Below are 21,670 nucleotides of genomic sequence, written 5' to 3'. Positions count from 1 at the left end.
CCAGGCCTTTCGCTGCCACCTCCCCTCCACCTCCCCCCCCCCTCCCCCCCCCAAGCAGTGGCTTTGAATCAAGTAGCGTATTTCACAATTGCCCAGTTGAGTAAATAGTAAGACCATTATTATAACAGTGGAGAGTAATGTATAGACAGAACCCTTTAACATTGAATGCCGCACACATTATTTAAGATAGCCTGCACCTTTTAAAGGAGAGGTGGGAAAAATGGAACTATACAAGAGAAGGGGAGGCTTTACGTTTCACCTGCGTCTCAGATGTGGTTGGATGTTCTCACAGAGGAGAGATGTGTGGAAGATATTCCGACCAATTGAATTTTAAGTGTCAAAACCATTGCCCGAGGGCAAAGTATCAATGCAAGATGATGTAGGATTTTTAGTTTAGTTTAGCTTAGAAATACAGCGCAGAAACAGGCCCTTCGGCCCACCGAGTCTTCAGCGGCCAGCGATCCCCGCACACTAATGCTATCCTACACACACTGGGGACAATTTACATTTATACCAACCCAATTAACCTACAAACCTGTAGGACTTTGGAGTGTGGGAGGAAACCGAAGATCTAGAGAAAACCCACGCAGATCATGGGGAGAACGTACAAACTCTGTACAGACAGCACCCGCGGCCAGGATCGAAACAGGGACCGGGGCTCTGGCACTGTAAGGCAATAACTCTGCCGCTGCGCCACCGTGCCACCCTAGTTATTGAAGTAAGACTCCTTGCTCAGAAGTCACACAACTCTGCATAACTCTCCATTTCTTAAAGGAATGACATTCACAATCCTATCTATCATCCAGAACCAGAACTCCTTTCCATTTCCCTGCAAGCAAGAATTTCATTGTTGGGTTCTGGTAATAGAAACACAGGAAATAGGTGCAGGAGGAGGCCATTCGGCCCTTCGAGCCAGCTCCGCCATTCATTGTGATCATAACTGATCATCCACAATCAGCAACCCGTGCCCAACTTCTCCCCATATCCCTTGATTCCACTAGCCCCCTAGATAGATAGAGCTCTATCTAACTCACTCTTAAATTCATCCAGTGATTTGGCCTCCACTGCCCTCTGCGGCAGAGAATTCCGCAAATTCACATCTCTCTGGGTGAAAAGGTTCCTTCTCACCTCAGTTTTAAATGGCCTCCCCTTTATTCTAAGACTGTGGCCCCTGGTTCTGGACTCCCCCAACATTGGGAACATTTTTCCTGCATCTAGCTTGTCCAGTCCTTTTATAATTTTATATGTCTCTATGAGATCCCCTCTCAACCTTCTAAACTCCAGTGAAAACAAGCCTAGTCTTTTCAATCTTTCCTCATATGACAGTCCCGCCATCCCAGGGATCAATCTCGTGAACCTACGCTGCACTGCCTCAATTACAAGGATGTCCTTCCTCAAATTAGGAGACCAAAACTGTACACAATACTCCAGATGTGGTCTTACCAGGGCCCTATACAACTGCAGACGAACCTCTTTACTCCTATACTGAAATCCTCTCGTTATGAAGGCCAACATGCCATTAGCTTTCTTCACTGCCTGCTGTACCTGCACGCCAACTTTCAGTGAGTGGTGTACAAGGACACCCAGGTCCTGCTGCACTTCCCCCTTACCTAACCTGACACCATTGAGATAATAATCTGCCTCCTTGTTTTTGCTGCCAAAGTGGATAACCTCACATTTATCTATATTATACTGCATCTGCCACGCATCTGCCCTCTCACTCAACCTGTCCAGGTCACCCTGCAACCTCCTAACATCCTCTTCCCAGTTCACACTGCCACCCAACTTTGTGTCATCTGCAAACTTGCTGGTGTTACTTCTAACTCCTTCATCCAAATCATTAATATATATGGTAAACAGTTGCCCCAACACCGAACCTTGCGGCACTCCACTCGCCACTGCCTGCCATTCTGAAAAGGACCCGTTTACTCCTACTCTTTGCTTCCTGTCTGCCAACGAATCCATGTCAACACCCTACCCCCAATACCATGTGCTCAAATTTTGCTCACCAATCTCCCGTGTGGGACCTTATCAAAGGCTTTCTGAAAGCCTAAATACACTACATCCATTGGCTCCCCTTCATCCATTTTACTTGTCACATCCTCAAAAAATTCCCGAAGATTAGTCAAGCATGATTTCCCTTTCATAAATCCATGCTGACTTGGACTTATCCTTTTACTGCAATCCAAATACACCGTTATTACCTCTTTAATAATTGACTCCAGCATCTTCCCCACCACCGATGTCAGGCTAACTGGTCTGTAATTCCCCGTTTTCTCTCTCGCTCCTTTCTTGAAAAGTGGGATAACATTAGCTATCCTCCAATCCACAGGAACTGATCCTGAATCTATTGAACATTGGAAAATGATCACCAATGCGTCCACTATTTCTAGAGCCACCTCCCTGAATAACCTGGGATGCAGACCATCAGGCCCTGAGGATTTATCAGCCTTCAGTCCCATTAGTCTACCCAATACTATTTCTCGCCTAATGCAAATTTCTTTCATTTCCTCTATCCCCCTAGATCCTCTGTCCTCCAGTACATCTGGGAGATTGTTTGTGTCTTCCTTAGTGAAGCTCCGAAGTACCTGATCAACTCTTCTGCAATTTTCTTGTCACCCATAATAATTTCACCCGTGTCTGCCTTCAAGGGACCCACATTTGACTTTGCTACTCTTTTTCTCTTAACATATCTAAAGAAGCTTTTACTGTCTTTCTTTATATTCTTGGCCAGCTTCCCCTCGTACTTCAGCTTTTCAGCCCGTATTACCCATTTTGTTACCTTCTGTTGGTACATATGACAATTAAACATTCGTGACTCTTGAACGCACGTGAGTCTACTTTTATTTAGAAGGTAGACACAAAATGCTGGAGCAACTCAGCAGGACAGGCAGCAAGTCTGGAGAGAAGGAATGGGTAACTCAGCAGGACAGGCAGCATCTCTGGAGAGAAGGAATGGGTGACGTTTCGGGTCGAGTCCCTTCTTCAGACTAGCCAGGGAAAAGGGAACTCCCGTTCCCCTGACTAGTCTGAAGAAGGGTGGCGACCCAAAACATCACCCATTCCTTCTCTCCAGAGATGCTGCCTGTCCCGCTGAGTTACTCCAGCTTTTTGTGTCTATCTTCGGTTTAAACCAGCATCTGCAGTTCCTTCCTGCACATAAAGTAGCGAGCAGATTTGACTTGGGGTACCAGAGCATGATTGTTTTAGTTAGGGTAGATAGAGGGAGTGTTTGCTTTACTGGATGGATTAAGGGCTGGCAATTGTGGAATTAAAATTTTGTGACATAAATATATAGACAACACAGGGAAAATTATTTCATTGCAAAGAGGAGTTATGATCTGGAATTTGTTCTTTTGTAGCGGTGGTGAAATCTGAGTCACACTGCTTTTGAAAGCAATTGGACAGAGGGTTGAGGGAAAATAATGTTCAGAGGTATGGGGAAAGGATGAGGAAAGGGGATGATACAATTGTTGTAAGATCCAGCATGTTCAATGGGCAAAAATGACTCCAATGTGTGCTGCAACAATTCAATTTAATTGAGAAGGAAGGTTTTGAATTTGTGGCCAAACATTTAGCAAAACACACAAAAAAAATCGAATGTCGTGCCTTTAAAGGAGTTATATCATCTCTCCAAGTGGGAATGATCTCTATTTTTTTCTTCAGCCTTTTTTTAATCTTTTAGAGCTTAGTTTAGTTTGGAGCATGAACACAACACTTTCGGCCGACCAAGCCCACGCTGACTATCAGTCACCTGTTCACACCAGTTCTGTGTTATTCCACTTTCGCATCCACTCCCTAAAAACTAGGAGCAACCATTACAGAGTCCAATTAACCTACAATTCACATTGCTCGTCCTATTCACATACAAAGCCCTAAACGGGCTTGCCCCCCCCCCCCCCATATCAAAAATCTTCTAACCCACCACTCTATCTCCAGGTCTCTCAGGTCGGCCGACTTGGGGCTACTCACTATCCCGCGGTCTAGGCTTAAGCTCAGGGGTGACCGCGCTTTTGCGGTTGCAGCTCCTAGACTGTGGAACAGCATCCCTCTCCCCATCAGAACTGCCCCCTCCATCGACTCCTTTAAGTCCAGGCTCAAAACCTATTTCTCCTCCCTAGTGTTTGAGGCCCTCTGAGGGGGCGCTGTGAACTGTTTATGTATGTGCTGTTATGTTTGTGTGCCATTGTATGTTCGTTCTTAGTACCTGAACTGATGTACAGCACTTTGGTCAAGGTGGGTTGTTTTTAAATGTGCTATACAAATAAAATTGACTTGACTTGACTTGACGACAAACCCTCGTGTCTTTGAGATGTGGGAGGAAACAACTGGCGGACTCGAGGAGCAGACTTGATGGGTCGAATGGCATAAATCTGGTTCTATGTTTTACGTCATATGGAAACCAGCACACCCGGAGGAAACCCACACAGTCACGAGGAGAATGTGCAGACAGCACCCAAGGTCAGGATCGAACCCGAGTCTCTGGCGCTGTGAGACTCTACCGGCGGTGCCATCGTACTATTCTCTTATTTAGCTGGGCTGACATGAACGTTGTTCATTTTCTTTCATACCAGAATTTTTTATGGTTCTAATTTCTCTAATTATTTGTCTTTTAGATTCTCTTTCTTTACCTCGTGCCTTTTCAGATAGCTCTTAAGGATAGCGGAGTCAGGAGGTATGGGGAGAAGGCAGGAACGGGGTACTGATTGAAAATGATCAGCCATGATCACATTGAATGGCGGTGCTGGCTCGAAGGGCCAAATGGCCTCCTCCTGCACCTATTGTCTATTGTCTATTTTCAGTGTCCAACCCTTACACTTCTTAATCTTCCTTATCTACTGCCGTTAGCTGTCTAGGCCTTGGGCTATCTTTCTCATGCAGGTATATCTAACATCATAACAGGAGGTGTAACTTCCACTGTCCAAGCACAATCATTTCAGACACACAGCAAACCTCCTGTGCAAAACTGACAGAGAATTTCCACCATCACCAATAGCACTGAGGCCCGGTTCCAATTCAATTTTTAACTTAAGCTTTTAACAAGTTCTTTGGAATTATTTCAGAAACAGGCAGAGACAGCTCAATAATAATTACTAACAGGTTTCATAAAACGGAAAAAAAAAGGACTTTTCTTAATTTTTTTTGGCAGTGTTTAACGTGAGCCATATTTTTCCATGAAAGAAATGCAAGTCAAAACAAATAAAAAAGTAATTTGTCGAGATTCTTAACAGCCGCAAGAAGGGCTAAACGCGGCCTTGACTCAAACATCTTAGTTATGATTACCAGAAAACAGCAATGTCAGAACTTGCTCCTGGTTTTCATTTCTGAGGGGTGCTTCGTTATTGCTGTGAATTATTTTGTGCAGGAAGTGATCTGACGAGCAAGAAACTCGAGGGTAGGAGGCACTTGGAAAATGCATTTCACTTGCACTTGTACGCTTCCTCTTTATAATTGAGTGGCTGGTGCAATATATCGTACACTCATTCCTCTCTTGTTTTACACAACCGAACAAGAGGAGTTGAGTATAGGAGCAAAGAGGTCCTTCTGCAGTTGTACAGGGCCCTAGTGAGACCGCACCTGGAGTACTGTGTGCAGTTTTGGTCTCCAAATTTGAGGAAGGATATTCTTGCTATTGAGGGAGTGCAGCGTAGTTTACTAGGTTAATTCCCGGAATGGCGGGACGATCATATGTTGAAAGACTGGAGCAACTAGGCTTGTATACACTGGAATTTAGAAGGATGAGAGGAGATCTTATCGAAACGTATAAGATTATTAAGGGGTTGGACACGTTAGAGGCAGGAAACATGTTCCCAATGTTGGGGGAGTCCAGAACAAGGGGCCACAGTTTAAGAATAAGGGGTAGGCCATTTAGAACTGAGATGAGGAAAAACTTTTTCTGTCAGTGAGTTGTGAATCTGTGGAATTCGCTGCCTCAGAAGGCAGTGGAGGCCAATTCTCTGAATGCATTCAAGAGAGAGCTGGATAGAGCTCAAGGATAGCGGAGTCAGGGGGTATGGGGAGAAGGCAGGAACGGAGTACTGATTGAGAATGATCAGCCATGATCACATTGAATGGCGGTGCTGGCTCGAAGGGCCGAATGGCCTCCTCCTGCACCTATTGTCTATTGTCTATTGTCTATAACCTCGAATGAAAGACTTGTTGGTTCATTCAGTCTGTACCCTGGATTTCTACCCTGTCTATCCCACACATTTTCCGGCATGCGTAATGGGAGTTAGCATCACCAGCAAGCCTATTTCCTTTTGCGAATCCCACATGGTCGACCTACCTGACATCAACGTGGCACAATGTCAGTAAGCATTAATGAACAATATAACAACTTTACGCATCTTTAACTCAAATGTGAAGCAGGTGGTGCCGTATGGATCAGAGACACGGAAAACAACAAAACACACACCAAACAGGCTGCAAACATTCATTAACACCTGCCTCAGGAGAATACTGAGCATCTGGTGGGGAGACAAAGTAAGCAATGTGGACCTGTGGAAAAGAACAAGCTAGGATCCCACTGACTCACAAATTCAAAGGAGAAAATGGAGTTGGGTTAGGCACACCCTCAGAAAACCTGCCACAAACATCACCCGGCAAGCCCTGAAATGGAACCACAAAGGAAAAGGGAAAAGAGGTGGCCCCAGGAACAGCTGGAGAAGAGGTCCAGGCAGAAATGACTGGGAGTGGGCTCAACTGGGGAGATCTCGAAAGAACCGCCAACAACCCAGTGAGGTGGAGGACATTTGTTAATGGCCTATGGTCTCTAGAGGAGCAGAGAGCTTAAGAAAAGGGGATAACAACTTTATCTCTTTGAATCTTTAGAGATATAGTGTAGAAACAGGACCTTCGGACCAGCGAGTCCGCGCCAACCAGCAATCACCTCACATATGAACGCTATCCTACATGTGAGGGACAATTTACATTTTTTCATTTACCAAAGCCAATTAACCCTTAGAGCTGTATGTCTTTGGAGTGTGGGAGGAAACCGGTGCACCCGGACAAAACCCACATGGTCAAAAGGGAGAAGGTACAAACTCCGTCATAGTCAGGATTGAACCCAGGATTCTGGCACTGTAAGGCAGCAACTCTACAGCTGCGACACTGTGCTGTCCCGATTTTTCCACAAGAATTAACGCTAACTTTTCATGCCACTAAATCTGGTTATCCTTGCCACGAGCACAAGGATTTTTTCTGGTTGTTCATTCAAGTAGAACTGGAACCCATCATGTTGAATAGCTATGTTTGAACTTAGACGATTCATGGACTCTGCAAAATTTCTCTTCATTCTTTGGAAATGAACATTGCTATCAATTTTTTTAATTAAGCAATGAAGAGTTATTAATTCAAGAACACGATACATGCATACATTTGCAGTATTCTTACAGCCAAAGTAATTGAAGATTATGTTTGTAAGAACTTAAAAGTAGTTTCACTGCCAAGTACCAACTATTAAAGGAATCTGAGGAGTTACAACAGCTGCTGGGATGTCTGCTTACATGCTTTCATCTGGGTGGGGTATAAAGCCTGGATGTTTTACCTCCTCCGCTTTCTTTGCTTGGCCCATCCTCGACTCTTGTTCAAAGTTTGAGGAAGGGGATGAAGGCAGCACAATACGGAGATTGCCCCAGTAAGTTGTCAGGGCTAGGTGAGTTGTCACCTAGGGACAGTGCTGGAGTTAGGGAGGATTTTCTCTACCTTGAGAATCTGGGAGAGCAGCCATTATGCTGGAGAAAAAAAAATCAACTTTAAAAAACCATCAGGACAATAGACAATAGATGCAGGAGGAGGCCATTCGGCCCTTCGAGCCAGCACCGCCATTCAATGTGATCATGGCTGATCATTCTCAATCAGTACCCCGTTCCTGCCTTCTCCCCATACCCCCTGACTCCTCTATCCTTAAGAGCTCTATCTCGCTCTCTCTTGAATGCATTCAGAGAATTGGCCTCCACTGCCTTCTGAGGCAGAGAATTCCACAGATTCACAACTCTCTGACTGAAAAAGTTTTTCCTCATCTCAGTTCTAAATGGCCTACCCCTTATTCTTAAACTGTGGCCCCTTGTGGAAAAAGTGGAAGAGTGTTGTTTTTTTCTGTGAGTTCAGTGTTTTGTTAATTGAGGAGACACTTAATTGTTCAGTGTTTTGCTAATTGGATCGAAGCAGGTGTCCAGTTGGCTCAGTTAGAGGCAGAGTGGCAAATATGAAGAAGGCAAGGTCTATTGGAGCGACCTGTTGGGAGTGGTCGGCTTGAGGTGAAGTGCAATCTTGAGGAAAAGGCCCACTTGAGGCTTTGGCTCGAGAGGCTTCAGAGAGAAGGGCTGAGGACAGAAGTGCTGACGAGACACTGGAGTTTAGAAGGTTGAGAGGGGATCTTATAGAAACATATACAATTATAAAAGGACTGGACAAGCTAGATGCAGGAAAAATGTTCCCAATGTTGGGCGAGTCCAGAACCAGGGACCACAGTCTTAGAATAAAGGAGAGGCCATTAAAAACTGAGGTGAGAAAAAACTTTTTCACCCAGAGAGTTGTGAATTTGTGGAATTCTCTGCCACAGAGGGCAGTGGAGGCCGAATCACTGGATGGATTTAAGAGAGAGTTAGATAGAGCTCTAGGGACTAGTGGAGTCAAGGGATATGGGGAGAAGGCAGGCACGGGTTACTGATTGTAGATGATCAGCCATGGTCACAATGAATGGCGGTGCTGGCTCCAAGGGCCAAATGGCCTCCTCCTGCACCTATTTTCTATGTTTCTATGTTTCTATGTGTCAAGCCCAGAGCAGAGCAGCAGCAAGCGGGAAGCATAAAAAGCAGGTGACGACACACTAGGGAGGCCTGCTGGATCACGCGATGTGCTGCAGCTGCTTGATGTGGGAGATGGTGGACCCCTTGGTGAATCCCGGTCACCACATCTGCACCAAGTGCTGGCTGATTGAAGATCTCAGACTGAAAGTTCTGACGACCAGGAGTCTGAGCTCCAACCGCTGTGGCACATCAGGGATGGGGAGAGTCACCTGGACGCTGTGTTTCTGGAGGCAGTCACACCTGTTAGTGCAACTGCTCCCAACGTGGTCCGTGGTCAGGAGGAGGATGTGACTGCTAGTGAGGCTGGCAGGGGAACTGAGGTAAGGACCATGTTAGAGGAGCCTCAGCCCTTGAGCTTGTCAGGCAGGTGTGAGATGCTTGCTCCCTGTGCACACAAGTGTGGGGGCTGTTGGAAGGATGAGCAACCTGACCCGGGCACCGTGGTTCAGGGGGCCATTTAAGAGGGGAGAGAGAAGGAAAACTTTGTTGTCATTGGGGATGGTATAGTTAGGGGCATTGACACTGTTCCCTGTCATGAGGATCGAGAGTCCCGAAGGCTGTGTTGCCTGCCTGGTGCCCAGGTTCAGGACATCTCGTCTGACCTGCGGAGGAACTTGGAGTGGGAGGGGAATGATCCAGTCGTCGTGGTCCATGTGGGTATCAATGGCATTGGTAGAACAAGGAAAGAGGTTCTGCTAAGAGAATTTGAACAGCTAGGCACCAAATTGAAAAGCAGAACCAAAGAGGTGATAATCTCTGGATTGCTACCAGAGCCGCATGCAAATTGGCATAGGGTTGAGAAGATTAAAGAGTTGAATGCGTGGCTCAAAGATTGGTGTGGAAGAAGTGGATTTGAATTCGTGGGACAGTATTGGGGAAGGAGGAGGCTATTCCGATGGTTCGGATTCCACTTGAACCCGGGCTGGGACCAGGGTCCTGGCAAACTTCAAACCCAGATCAGGCTTTAAACTAATTAGTAGGGGATGTGGGTGAACAAATTGGAAATGTATAGATGAGGTTAAATGGAAGGAGAGTTCAGGAGAGGTTACTGAAGTCTCCAGAAATAACAGGACAGAAGGTTTAAGAAGGGATAAGAGACAAAACCGGGACCAATGTGAGAAGAGGGATGGTGAATACCAGTCTAAGGATGTTATATTTGAATGCTTGTCGTATAAGGAACAAAGTGGCTGAGCTTACAGCACAGTTAGAACTTGGTAGGCATGACGTTGTGGACATTACAGGGATGTGGCTGAGAGAGGATTGCAGCTGGGAGCTGAATATCCAAGGTTACAGGTCCTATCAAAAAGACAGACAGGTGGGTAGAGGGGGTGGGGTAGCTCTGGTGATAAGGAATGAAATTCAGTCCTTCGCAAGGGGTGACATAGGATCAGAAGATGTAGAGTCCTTGTGGGTGGAGCCGAGAAACTGCAGGGGTAAAAAGACCCTGATGGGAGTTATTTACAGGCCTACAAACAGCAGGGTAGGGTACAAATTACATCAGGAGATACAATCGGCATGTAAGAAAGGCCATGCTACGGTGGTCATGGGGGATTTCAATATGCAGGTAGACTGGTAAAATCAAGTTGGTACTGGACGCTAAGAATGGGAATTTGGAGAGTGCCTACGAGATGGTTTCTTAGTGCAGCTTGTAGTGGAGCCTACCTGAGAAACGGCAATTCTGGATTTGGTAATGTGGAATGAACCAGATTTGATTTGGGAGCTTAAGGTAAAGGAACCACTAGGAGGTAGTGACCATCTATATACTAAAACTCTCGTTTGTTATCTTGTTTGTGACTGAACTTCAGCCAAAACGGTACACGATAGCGCGACAATTTTAGGCCCACCTTACTCACCATTGTCACTTTAGTGATAATGCAAGTAGTTTTATTGAAATCGGTGTTATATTTTTTAAGTTATTCACATTTTAAAGTTTAAAAGGAGGGGAGGGGGAGGGGAAGAGGGAGGAGAGAGGGAAGGGAGGAGAAGGGAGAGGGGAGGGGGGGTTGAGGAGACAGGGGAGGGGGGAAGGGGGGAAGGACAGGGTGGTGCACCATTGCAGGAGAGGTTTGGGCCCAACGTGTCCACTTGGTCTAGTAATTTGATAAAATTGAACCTGCGGTTTGAGAGTGAGAAGATGAAATCGGATATGCCTGTATTTCTGTTGAGTAAAGGTGACTACGGAGGCATGAGGGAGGAGCTGGCTAAGGTTGACTGGAAAGGGATCCTAGCAGGTATGATGGTGGAACAGCAATGGCAGGAATTTCTGGGAACAATTCGGAAGACGCAGAATATTTTCATTCCAAAGAGGAAGAAAGATTCTAACGGGAGAATGAGGCAAATGTGGCTGACAAGGGAGGTCAAAGACAGCATAAAACTAAAAGAGAAGGCATATAACATTGGAAAATTTAGTTGGAAGCTGGAGGATTGGGCAGCTTTTAAAAAACAATAGAAGGTAACGAAAAAGCAATAGGAGAGTAAAGGTGAAATATGAGAGTAAGCTAGCCAATAATATAAAGGAGGACAATAGACAATAGGTGCAGGAGGAGGCCATTCGGCCCTTCGAGCCAGCACCGCCATTCAATGTGATCATGGCTGATCATTCTCAATCAGTACCCCGTTCCTGCCTTCTCCCCATACCCCCTGACTCCGCTATCCTTAAGAGCTCTATCTAGCTCTCTCTTGAATGCATTTAGAGAATTGGCCTCCTCTCCCTTCTGAGGCAGAGAATTCCACAGATTCACAACTCTCTGACTGAAAAAGGTTTTCCTCATCTCTGTTCTAAATGGCCTACCCCTTATTCTTAAACTGTGGCCCCTGGTTCTGGACTCCCCCAATATTGGGAACATGTTTCCTGCCTCTAACGTGTCCAACCCCTTAATAATCTTATACGTTTCGATAAGATCCCCTCTCATCCTTCTAAATTCCAGTGTATACAAGCCTAGTCGCTCCAGTCTTTCAACATATGACAGTCCCGCCATTCCGGGTGAACCATAAAACATTTATTAAACCCGTGCAGAGTGAGCAGCACACCTGTGCGTTGAGTGAGCAGCACACCTGTGCATTCCTCCTCCAGCTAACAGACTAACAGACTAACAACTAACCGAACAAGCAACTAACTAACTATGTCAGTGACTCCAGTCCTACCTAAACCCTGGACTGGATTACAAAGTGGAATGTGTACCATGCATAGGATATGTGGTGAAGGTTATAGAGACAGATATAAATATGGTTGATCTACATTCTTCCTCTTCAAGAAGCAGATCACAATTAAACAAACATTGGGTGGAGTATATGGGGAAACACCAATGTAGGGGGAGGGCACTTTATGTTGTGTACTGTGCACCGAGACCTGCGAGTGAGAAGACAGCTCACCGACAATTCAAACACGGCCCTTGCACTAGTCATTGTACTTGGGGTTCGGCTTGCAGAGGTGGCCTGTGTTCGTACGGTACCAGCCGCCACCTTCCCTCACCGAGGATTGGACTGGAGCAGGGAGCGACACAGCGGGTCTGGTCGGTGGTGAGGATGGAGACCGCGGCAGCCAATAGGGCACTGTTAATCAGTCTGTAAAGGTCGGGAAGTTGGAGAGAGGACGGCCGTTGGCTGAAAGTAAGTGAGTGGCAATTACAGTGTAATAAGTCAGTTAGAAGAGAATACGTGGATTGGTTGATCATTTAAGTGAGAAGTCTGGTAAATTGGACAATCAGGCAATTTAATTGGTGATATAAGCAAGACTTGCAAAAGGGTGCAGCCCAGTGAGAAAAGTGCGAGTCTTTGGCTGCGAGTCTTTGGCTGCGAGTCTTTGGCTGCGAGTCTTTGGCTGCGAGTCTTTGGCTGCGAGTCTTTGGCGAGGAGGCTGAGGTGAGGAGGTGACAATTGTTTTAAGCCTGAACTGTTTATAGACACAAGGTAATGGCAGAAAAGTTGGTGCAGTGTGTTTCCTGCAGGATGTGGGAAGATAGGGACGTCACTGGAGCTTCTGGGAGCTACACCTGCAAGAACTGTGTCCAGGTGCAGCTCCTGAAGGGACGTGTGGTGGAGTTGGAGAGGCAGTTGGATGACCTCAGGGCCATCCGGGAATGCGAGAGTTTCCTCGACAGGACCTATTGTGAGGCTGTCACGCCAAGGGTCCAGGTCGAGCGAAGGTGGGAGACTGTTTCAGGGGGGAGTGGACGTGGACTACAGGAGACCCCAGTGGCTGTGCCTATTGCAAATAGGTATACCCTCTTGGGAACTGTCGGGGCAGAAGACGTTTCCAGTCCGAGTGGCGGACCTGTTGGCAAGGATACTCGACAGGGGTGACCGAAGTCAGGAAGAGCCGTAGTGGTGGGTGACTCCATCTTCCGAGGGACGGACAGAAGATTCTGTGGCAGCAGGAGGGACTTGAGGATGGTCTGTTGCCTCCCTGGTGCCAGGGTTCAGCACATCACGGACCTGCTTCAGAAAATCCTAGTGAGGGAAGGCGATCAACCTGAAGGTGTTGTGCATGTGGGCACGAATGACGTCGGGCGGAAGAGGAAGGAGGTGCTACAGCGGGAGTTTAGAGAGTTAGGAAAAAGACTGAGAAGTAGGACGTCGAAGGTGGTTATCTCTGGACTGCTACCGGTACCTCGTGCTGGTGAGGCCAGGAACAGAGAGATAGAGGGTATGAATTTATGGCTGAGGGGCTGGTGCAGAGAGCAGGGATTTAGATTTCTGGACCACTGGGATCTCTTCTGGGCTAGGGGTGACTTGTACAAAAGGGACGGGTTACATCTTAACAGCAGGGGGACAAACATTCTGGCAGGCAGGTTTGCTAGTGCTACAAGTGTGGCTTTAAACTAAGTAGTGGGGGGGAGGGGTTAACAAATTGTGAATATGAAGATGAGGTAAAAGGGAATACAGGCGATATTGCAGAAGACTCTCGGAAGAATGGGAACAGAAGTTCTAGAGGGGAAAAGAGATTAAGGGCAGGGCCATTTGTGACCGATGTGAGAGGGGAGGTAAATACAAAAGTTAAAGTGTTGTACTTAAATGCGCGTAGTATAAAAAATAGAGTGGATGAGCTTGAGGCTCAGTTAGTCATGGGCAAGTATGATGTTGTAGGGATCACTGAGACATGGCTACAAGAGGACCAGGGCTGGGAACTGAATATTCAGGGGTACACAACGTATAGAAAAGACAGACAGGTGGGCAGAGGGGGTGGTGTTGCTCTGCTGGTAAGGAATGATATTCATTCCCTTGCAAGGGGTGACATAGAATCAGGAGATGTTGAATCAGTATGGATAGAAATGAGAAATTGTAAGGGTAAAAAGACCCTAATGGGAGTTATCTATAGGCCCCCAAACAGTAGCCTCGACATAGGGTGCAAGTTGAATCAGGAGATAAAATTGGCGTGTCACAAATGTAATGCTACGGTGGTTATGGGAGATTTCAACATGCAGGTAGACTGGGAAAATCAGGTTGGAAATGGACCCCAGGAAAGAGAGTTTGTAGAGTGCCTTCGAGATGGATTCTTAGAACAGCTTGTACTGGAGCCTACCAGGGAGAAGGCAATTCTGGATTTAGTGTTGTGTAATGATCCTGATCTGATAAGAGGACTAGAGGTAAAAGAGCCATTAGGAGGCAGTGATCACAACATGATAAGTTTTACTCTGCAAATGGAAAGGCAGAAGGGAAAATTGGAAGTGTCAGTATTACAGTATAGCAAAGGGGATTACAGAGGCATGAGGAAGGAGCTGGCCAAAATTGACTGGAAGGAGGCCCTAGCAGGGAAGACGGTAGAACAGCAATGGCAGGTGTTCCTGGGAATAATGCAGAGGTTGCAGGATCAATTTATCCCAAAGAGGCGGAAAGACTCTAAGGGGAGTAAGAGACACCTGTGGCTGACAAGGGAAGTCAAGGACAGCATAAAAATTAAGGAGAGGAAGTATAACATAGCAAAGAAGAGTGGGAAGACAGAGGATTGGGACTCTTTTAAAGAGCAACAAAAGTTAACTAAAAAGGCAATACGGGGAGAAAAGATGAGGTGCAAGGGTAAACTAGCCAATAATATAAAGGAAGATAGCAAAAGTTTTTTTAGGTACGTGAAGAGGAAAAAAATAGTCAAGGCAAATGTGGGTCCCTTGAAGACAGAAGCAGGGGAATTTATTATGTGGAACAAAGAAATGGCAGACGAGTTAAACCGTTACTTTGGATCTGTCTTCACTGAGGAAGATACACACAATCTCCCAAATGTTCTAGGGGCCGGAGAACCTAGGGTGATGGAGGAACTGAAGGAAATCCACATTAGGCAGGAAATGGTTTTGGGTAGACTGATGGGACTGAAGGCTGATAAATCCCCAGGGCCTGATGGTCTGCATCCCAGGGTACTTAAGGAGGTGGCTCTAGAAATAGTGGAAGCATTGGAGATCATTTTTCAATGTTCTATAGATTCAGGATCAGTTTCTGAGGATTGGAGGATAGCAAATGTTATCCCACTTTTTAAGAAAGGAGGGAGAGAGAAAACGGGTAATTATAGACCAGTTAGTCTGACATCAGTGGTGGGGAAGATGCTGGAGTCAATTATAAAAGACGAAATTGCTGAGCATTTGGATAGCATTAACAGGATCATTCCGAATCAGCATGGATTTACGAAGGGGAAATCATGCTTGACAAATCTACTGGAATTTTTTGAGGATGTAACTAGGAAAATTGACAGGGGAGAGTCAGTGGATGTGGTGTACCTCGACTTTCAGAAAGCCTTCGACAAGGTCCCACATAGAAGATTAGTGGGCAAAATTAGAGCACATGGTATTGGGGTTAGGGTACTGACATGGGTAGAAAATTGGTTGACAGACAGAAAGCAAAGAGTGGGGATAAATGGGTCCCTTTCGGAATGGCAGGCAGTGACCAGTGGGGTACCGCTAGGTTCGGTGCTGGGACCCCAGCTATTTACGATATACATTAATGACTTAGATGAAGGGATTAAAAGTACCATTAGCAAATTTGCAGATGATACTAAGCTGGGGGGTAGTGTGAATTGTGAGGAAGATGCAATAAGGCTGCAGGGTGACTTGGACAGGTTGTGTGAGTGGGCGGATACATGGCAGATGCAGTTTAATGTAGATAAGTGTGAGGTTATTCACTTTGGAAGTAAGAATAGAAAGGCAGATTATTATCTGAATGGTGTCAAGTTAGGAAGAGGGGATGTTCAACGAGATCTGGGTGTCCTAGTGCATCAGTCACTGAAAGGAAGCATGCAGGTACAGCAGGCAGTGAAGAAAGCCAATGGAATGTTGGCCTTCATAACAAGAGGAGTTGAGTATAGGAGCAAAGAGGTCCTTCTACAGTTGTACCGGGCTCTAGTGAGACCGCACCTGGAGTACTGTGTGCAGTTTTGGTCTCCAAATTTGAGGAAGGATATTCTTGCTATTGAGGGCGTGCCGGGTAGGTTTACTAGGTTAATTCCCGGAATGGCGGGACTGTCGTATGTTGAAAGGCTGGAGCAATTAGGCTTGTATACACTGGAATTTAGAAGGATGAGGGGGGATCTTATTGAAACATATAAGATAATTAGGGGATTGGACACATTAGAGGCAGGAAACATGTTCCCAATGTTGAGGGAGTCCAGAACAAGGGGCCACAGTTTAAGAATAAGGGGTAGGCCATTTAGAACGGAGATGAGGAAGAACTTTTTCAGTCAGAGAGTGGTGAAGGTGTGGAATTCTCTGCCTCAGAAGGCAGTGGAGGCCAGTTCGTTGGATGCTTTCAAGAGAGAGCTGGATAGAGCTCTTAAGGACAGCGGAGTGAGGGGGTATGGGGAGAAGGCAGGAACGGGGTACTGATTGAGAGTGATCAGCCATGATCACATTGAATGGCGGTGCTGGCTCGAAGGGCTGAATGGCCTACTCCTGCACCTATTGTCTATTGTCAGCCGGGGAGGCGAAGCAGCAGGTGAGGCACCTGGACCGGGGTCAGCAGGCAGTTGTGGGACCGTGGGGCAAGAACCGTTGGGCCGTGGGGGAGACACAGTGGTGTAGTCAGGATAGTGTCGAGGCGGCACTGGCTCATTGACCGGCAAAGGTGTTGCTGGGTACGTCTGTAGGTGCCATCACCAACACAGACCAGGTAAGAGCGCGGCTCAGGAGTAGGTCCTTGAATGACTCCCAGCCGGTCGTACCCTTTTGGCGTTTGCAAGCGGACAACCTGGCCTTTGTTTGCTGGTAGAAGCGGTGTGCTAGACTTGTCACAGTATTTTCTCTGAGTGTCACGGTGTTGTTGGAGTTGTGTCTGGACCGCCAGAGGGGCACGAACCTGAGGATGTAGCATCTGCTTGGCTACAGGTAGGGTAGTGCGAGTCTGCCTGGACATAAGGCGCTGGGCAGGGGAGCCCAGAATCCAATCACGAGAGATGTTTAGTAAATTGAGCAGGTCGAGATAAGACGTCGGAACCGGCCCGATGTGATCGGTCCATCACTTGTCTGGCACTTCTCACCGCACCTTCAGCCAAACCGTTGGACTGCGGGTAGTCTGGGCTGCTGGTGATGTGGCGAAAATCCCAATGTTTAGCGAAGTTTTTGAAGTGCTGGCTAGTGAATTGGCTGCCATTGTCGGAGAGAAGATGGACGGGAGCCATGTGGACTGAAAAGTGGCGTGCCAGCTTCTCAACAACCACGGCCGAGGTGGGACTGCGGAGTAGGTCGATTTCCAACCAACCAGCGGTAGAGTTGCTGCCTTACAGCGAATGCAGCGCCGGAGACTCAGGTTCGATCTTGACTACGGGCGCCGTCTGTACGGAGTTCGTACGTTCTCCCCGTGACCTGCATGGGTTTTCTCCGAGATCTTCGGTTTCCTCCCACACTCCAAAGACGTACAGGTATGTAAGTTAATTGACTGGGTAAATGTAAAAATTGTCCCTGTTGCTTGAGCGCGTCAAACGCCCTCTGATGGTGTTCGTGCCTGGACCAGGCTGTATCTTTGTGGGTCAGTTGCCTTGGCAGGGCAGATAGTTCACTGAAGTTTGGGATGAACTTTCCCAAGTAGTTCACCATGCCAAGAAGCCGTTGTAATGCAGTCACGTCCGTGGGTACTGTTGTGATATTGCAGGGACTACTTTGTTGTATCACAAGGACTACTTTGTTTGCCTGTGTAGTAACATGTATATAAGAGAATTAGGTGATTAGGTGGTCACTCTGGTTCCAGGTGGCCATGGAATAAACAGCCTGGATTTAAGCTCCAGCATTCTAACCTTTTAAACACGTGTACTTGTGGTCCGTCCAGAGTCATAACAAAGGTACAACAGATACCGGTCCACGAAGTACAATAGGTACTGGCAGCTCGTTAATAGCCATTGTTTTCGAGGGGTCAGGTTTGAGACCCTCGCTGGTGAATACGTGACCTACATAGTTCACTTCGTTGACCCTGAACCTGCATTTGTGTGGGTTGAGTTTCAGGTTGATTTCCCTGGCACGGTCCAGAACCAGCTTTACGTTTGCGTCGTGCTCACGAATGTTCTGTCCCGGCGACGAGGATGTCATCTACAATGATGGAACATGGGTATCCGGCGAACACCTGCTCCATGGTGCGTTGGTGCGACCTCACTGGCCGGGTTTATTCCAAATGGCATGCGTATAAATCTCTATCATCTGAAGGATGTGCCGAACGTGGTCCAGCGGAATCTGTCAGAAAGAGTTCTTTGCATCAAGAACTGAGAATACCGTAGCTTTTCCCAGGTGTGCCGCGACTTCTTCCTCCATTTAGAACGGAGATGAGGAAAAACTTTTTCAGTCAGAGAGTTGTGAATCTGTGGAATTCTCTGCCTCAGAAGGCAGTGGAGGCCAATTCTCTGAATGCATTCAAGAGAGAGCTAGATAGAGCTCTTAAGGATAGCGGAGTCAGGGGGTATGGGGAGAAGGCAGGAACGGGGTACTGATTGAGAATGATCAGCCATGATCACATTGAATGACGGTGCTGGCTCGAAGGGCCGAATGGCCTCCTCCTGCACCTATTGTCTATTGAGCGCACCGGGTGGTGTGGGGGTCTAATGGCAGTGTTTAAATCCTTGGGGATGTTGCAAATTCGTAGTTCGTCCTTGTTTTCCTTTGTTGCTACAACCATGGTCGAGACCCAGGCAGACGGATCATTGATAGGGGCAATCACACCCAGAGTTTCCATTCTGTTAAGTTCGTTCTGTACGCGGTCTCGCATGCCACGCGGGACCCGATACGGGACACAGACAACTGGCGTGACCTCTGAGTCAGTTACAATGGTGTACTTATGGGGGAGTTTGCCATGTTTGTTGTCAAAGAGGTCTTGGTACTGTGGGAGGAATTGTTGAACGGGACCCTGGCTGGGGGTGAGCTGGTGTACGGTGCTGCCGAAGGTGACCAAACCCAGGTCATGGCAGGCGTCAATGCCCAGCAGAGGGGTCGTGTTCCCACGGACGATGAAGACGTCCAGGTGGTAAACACATGAAGCCAGATGACATTGCAGTTCCACTCTCCCGACCGGGTGGACCTCTCCTCCCCCAAACGGGAGGAGCATGGCATTTGTTTTTCTAACAACCTCGGGTTTTCGAACTCTCTGGAAATCCGATAAGGACAATACATTACAGCGAGCCTCGGTGTCGATTTTAGCAATAATCTCAGCACTGTTGATCGCATGTTGTTGTAGGATCCTCATGTTTGCACAACGGGTCTGATAAGGAATGAATGTTGAGACTGCCAGTCTGGTACAGAGACGATTCTTCTTGTGCAGGTGCAGGACGATCCTGTAGAGCCACTTGAGGAAATGTGGGGTGAAGGACACGGAGAGATTGCTTTGTCCCGGCTTTATTCCCTCGAGAGCGGCAGTAACGAATAAAGTGGTTCTTTCTTTTACAATAGCGGCAGATTTTCCCGAAAGTGGGGCATGCAATGTCCTCTGTAAGACCCTGTTGTGGCTAGCGCAATGAATATACGCCCGACATCTTGTAAGAAGATTTTATTACTGATCCTTCACCAGGAAACTTCTAGAAGGTCCCCTGACCTCAGTCACAAGGCACAAGCCCATTGGCCCTAGAAGGTCACCTGACCTCAGTCACAAGGCACAAGCCCATTGGCCAGCTTCTGCTCTTGGCCTCAAGGGGGCACTGGCATTTACATTACATATACATCACAGGGCACATCTCACCAATCCCTGCATGGGAACCACCACAATTGGTGCAGTGAGTGATGATATTGGTGGTAGCTTTCCCGGATGCCACCGATGGCTGGCGGGGAAATCTGTCAAAGGCATTGATACTGAATGCGTAGTGGGGTCCGTAGAGACTTGGTGTGGGTGTCTGTTAACTCGGCCACCCGACATGCACGCTTGGCTTTAAGCAGAGTGAGCTCCTCGTCCCGGAATAACTCACCTCTCACCTTATCATTCAGGACGCCGTACACGAGTCTGCCACGGATGAAGTTGTGGCGTAGATCACCGAATTGGCATCTGCCAGCGATGTCCTTCAGAGCACTGATGTAGGAGTTCCACTGGCCTGCCTTCCTTCTGGTTCCGTGAAAAGAATCTGTGGTGCTCCACGACCGAGTTGGTTCACGGCTGACATAGCTGCCGGAACTTTCTAAGGAGACACACTGGGTGTCGGATAGATTCGGCAGGGAATAGATTCGGCAATGTTTCCTGTGCCATCGAGCCCAGCTGGTGCGTAGTGGAAATTCTGTGCCCGTAGAGTGGCTTCCGTGCCCCCCACGTTGAGGAGAATGGAAGCTTGTACATCAGCGGGTGCATCATTTAGATTTAGATTTAGAGATACAGCACAGAAACAGGTCCTTCGGCCCACCGGATCTGCGCCGCCCAGCGATCCCCGCAAACTAAAACTATCCTACACCCACTGTGGACAATTTTTACATTTGCCCAGCCAATTAACCTACATACCTGTGCGTCTTTGGAGTGTGGGAGGAAACCGAAGATCTTGGAGAAAACCCATGCAGGTCACGGGGAGAACGTACAAACTCCGTACAGACGATGCCCGTAGTCAGGATCGAACCTGAGTCTCCGGCGCTGCATTCGCTGTAAGGCAGCAACTCTACCGCTGCACCACCGACACCAGCCTGTTCATCATGGTGGATGAACGCTCTATATTCCACTTCAAAGATATGCCAACGTTCAGCGAGGTCCCCATCATACACTAATGGGTCGGGTTTGTGAAAAGCACCAGCCATTGCAGGAAAATGGTACCAAAAAAACCAAACCAAAATAAATTCAGGCAATCAAATGGAGAGTGGTCGAGAAACTTCTGACACCATGTTTTGTAATCAATCCATTACGAAGTATTGGGTGAACCATAAAACATTTATTAAACCCGTGCCAAGTGAGCAGCACACCTGTGCGTTCCTCCTCCAGCTAACAGACTAACAACTAACCGAACAAGCAACTAACGATGTCAGTGACTCCAGTCCTACCTAAACCCTGGACTGGAAGTGGAATGTGTACCATGCATAGGATATGTTGTGAAGGTTATATAGACAGAGATAAATATGGTTGAAAGAGTAAGAAAGAGTGGATGTTGGACTGCTGGAAAATGGCGCTGGAGAAGTGATAATGGGGAATAAAGAAATGGCAGATGAATTGAATAATTTTTTTTGCATCAGTCTTCACAGTGGAAGACACCAGCAACTTGCCTGAAATTCAAGAGAGTCAGGGGGTGGAGGTTAGTGGAATGGCTATTACTAAGGAGAAGGTGCTTGGGAAGCTGAAAGGTTTGAAGGTGGAGAAGTCACCTGGACCAGATGGACTGCACCCTAGGGTTCTGAAAGAGGTGGCTTTAGAGATTGTGGACGCATTAGTTGTGATCTTTCAAGAATCACTGGTGTCAGAGGTGGTTTCAGACGATTGGAGAATTGCAAACTTTACACCATTGT

Source organism: Rhinoraja longicauda, chromosome 15, assembly GCF_053455715.1.
Source record: "Rhinoraja longicauda isolate Sanriku21f chromosome 15, sRhiLon1.1, whole genome shotgun sequence".
Classification (NCBI taxonomy): domain Eukaryota; kingdom Metazoa; phylum Chordata; class Chondrichthyes; order Rajiformes; family Arhynchobatidae; genus Rhinoraja; species Rhinoraja longicauda.
The sequence above is the reverse complement of the archived record's forward strand: the minus strand, read 5'-3'. Positions refer to the sequence as shown.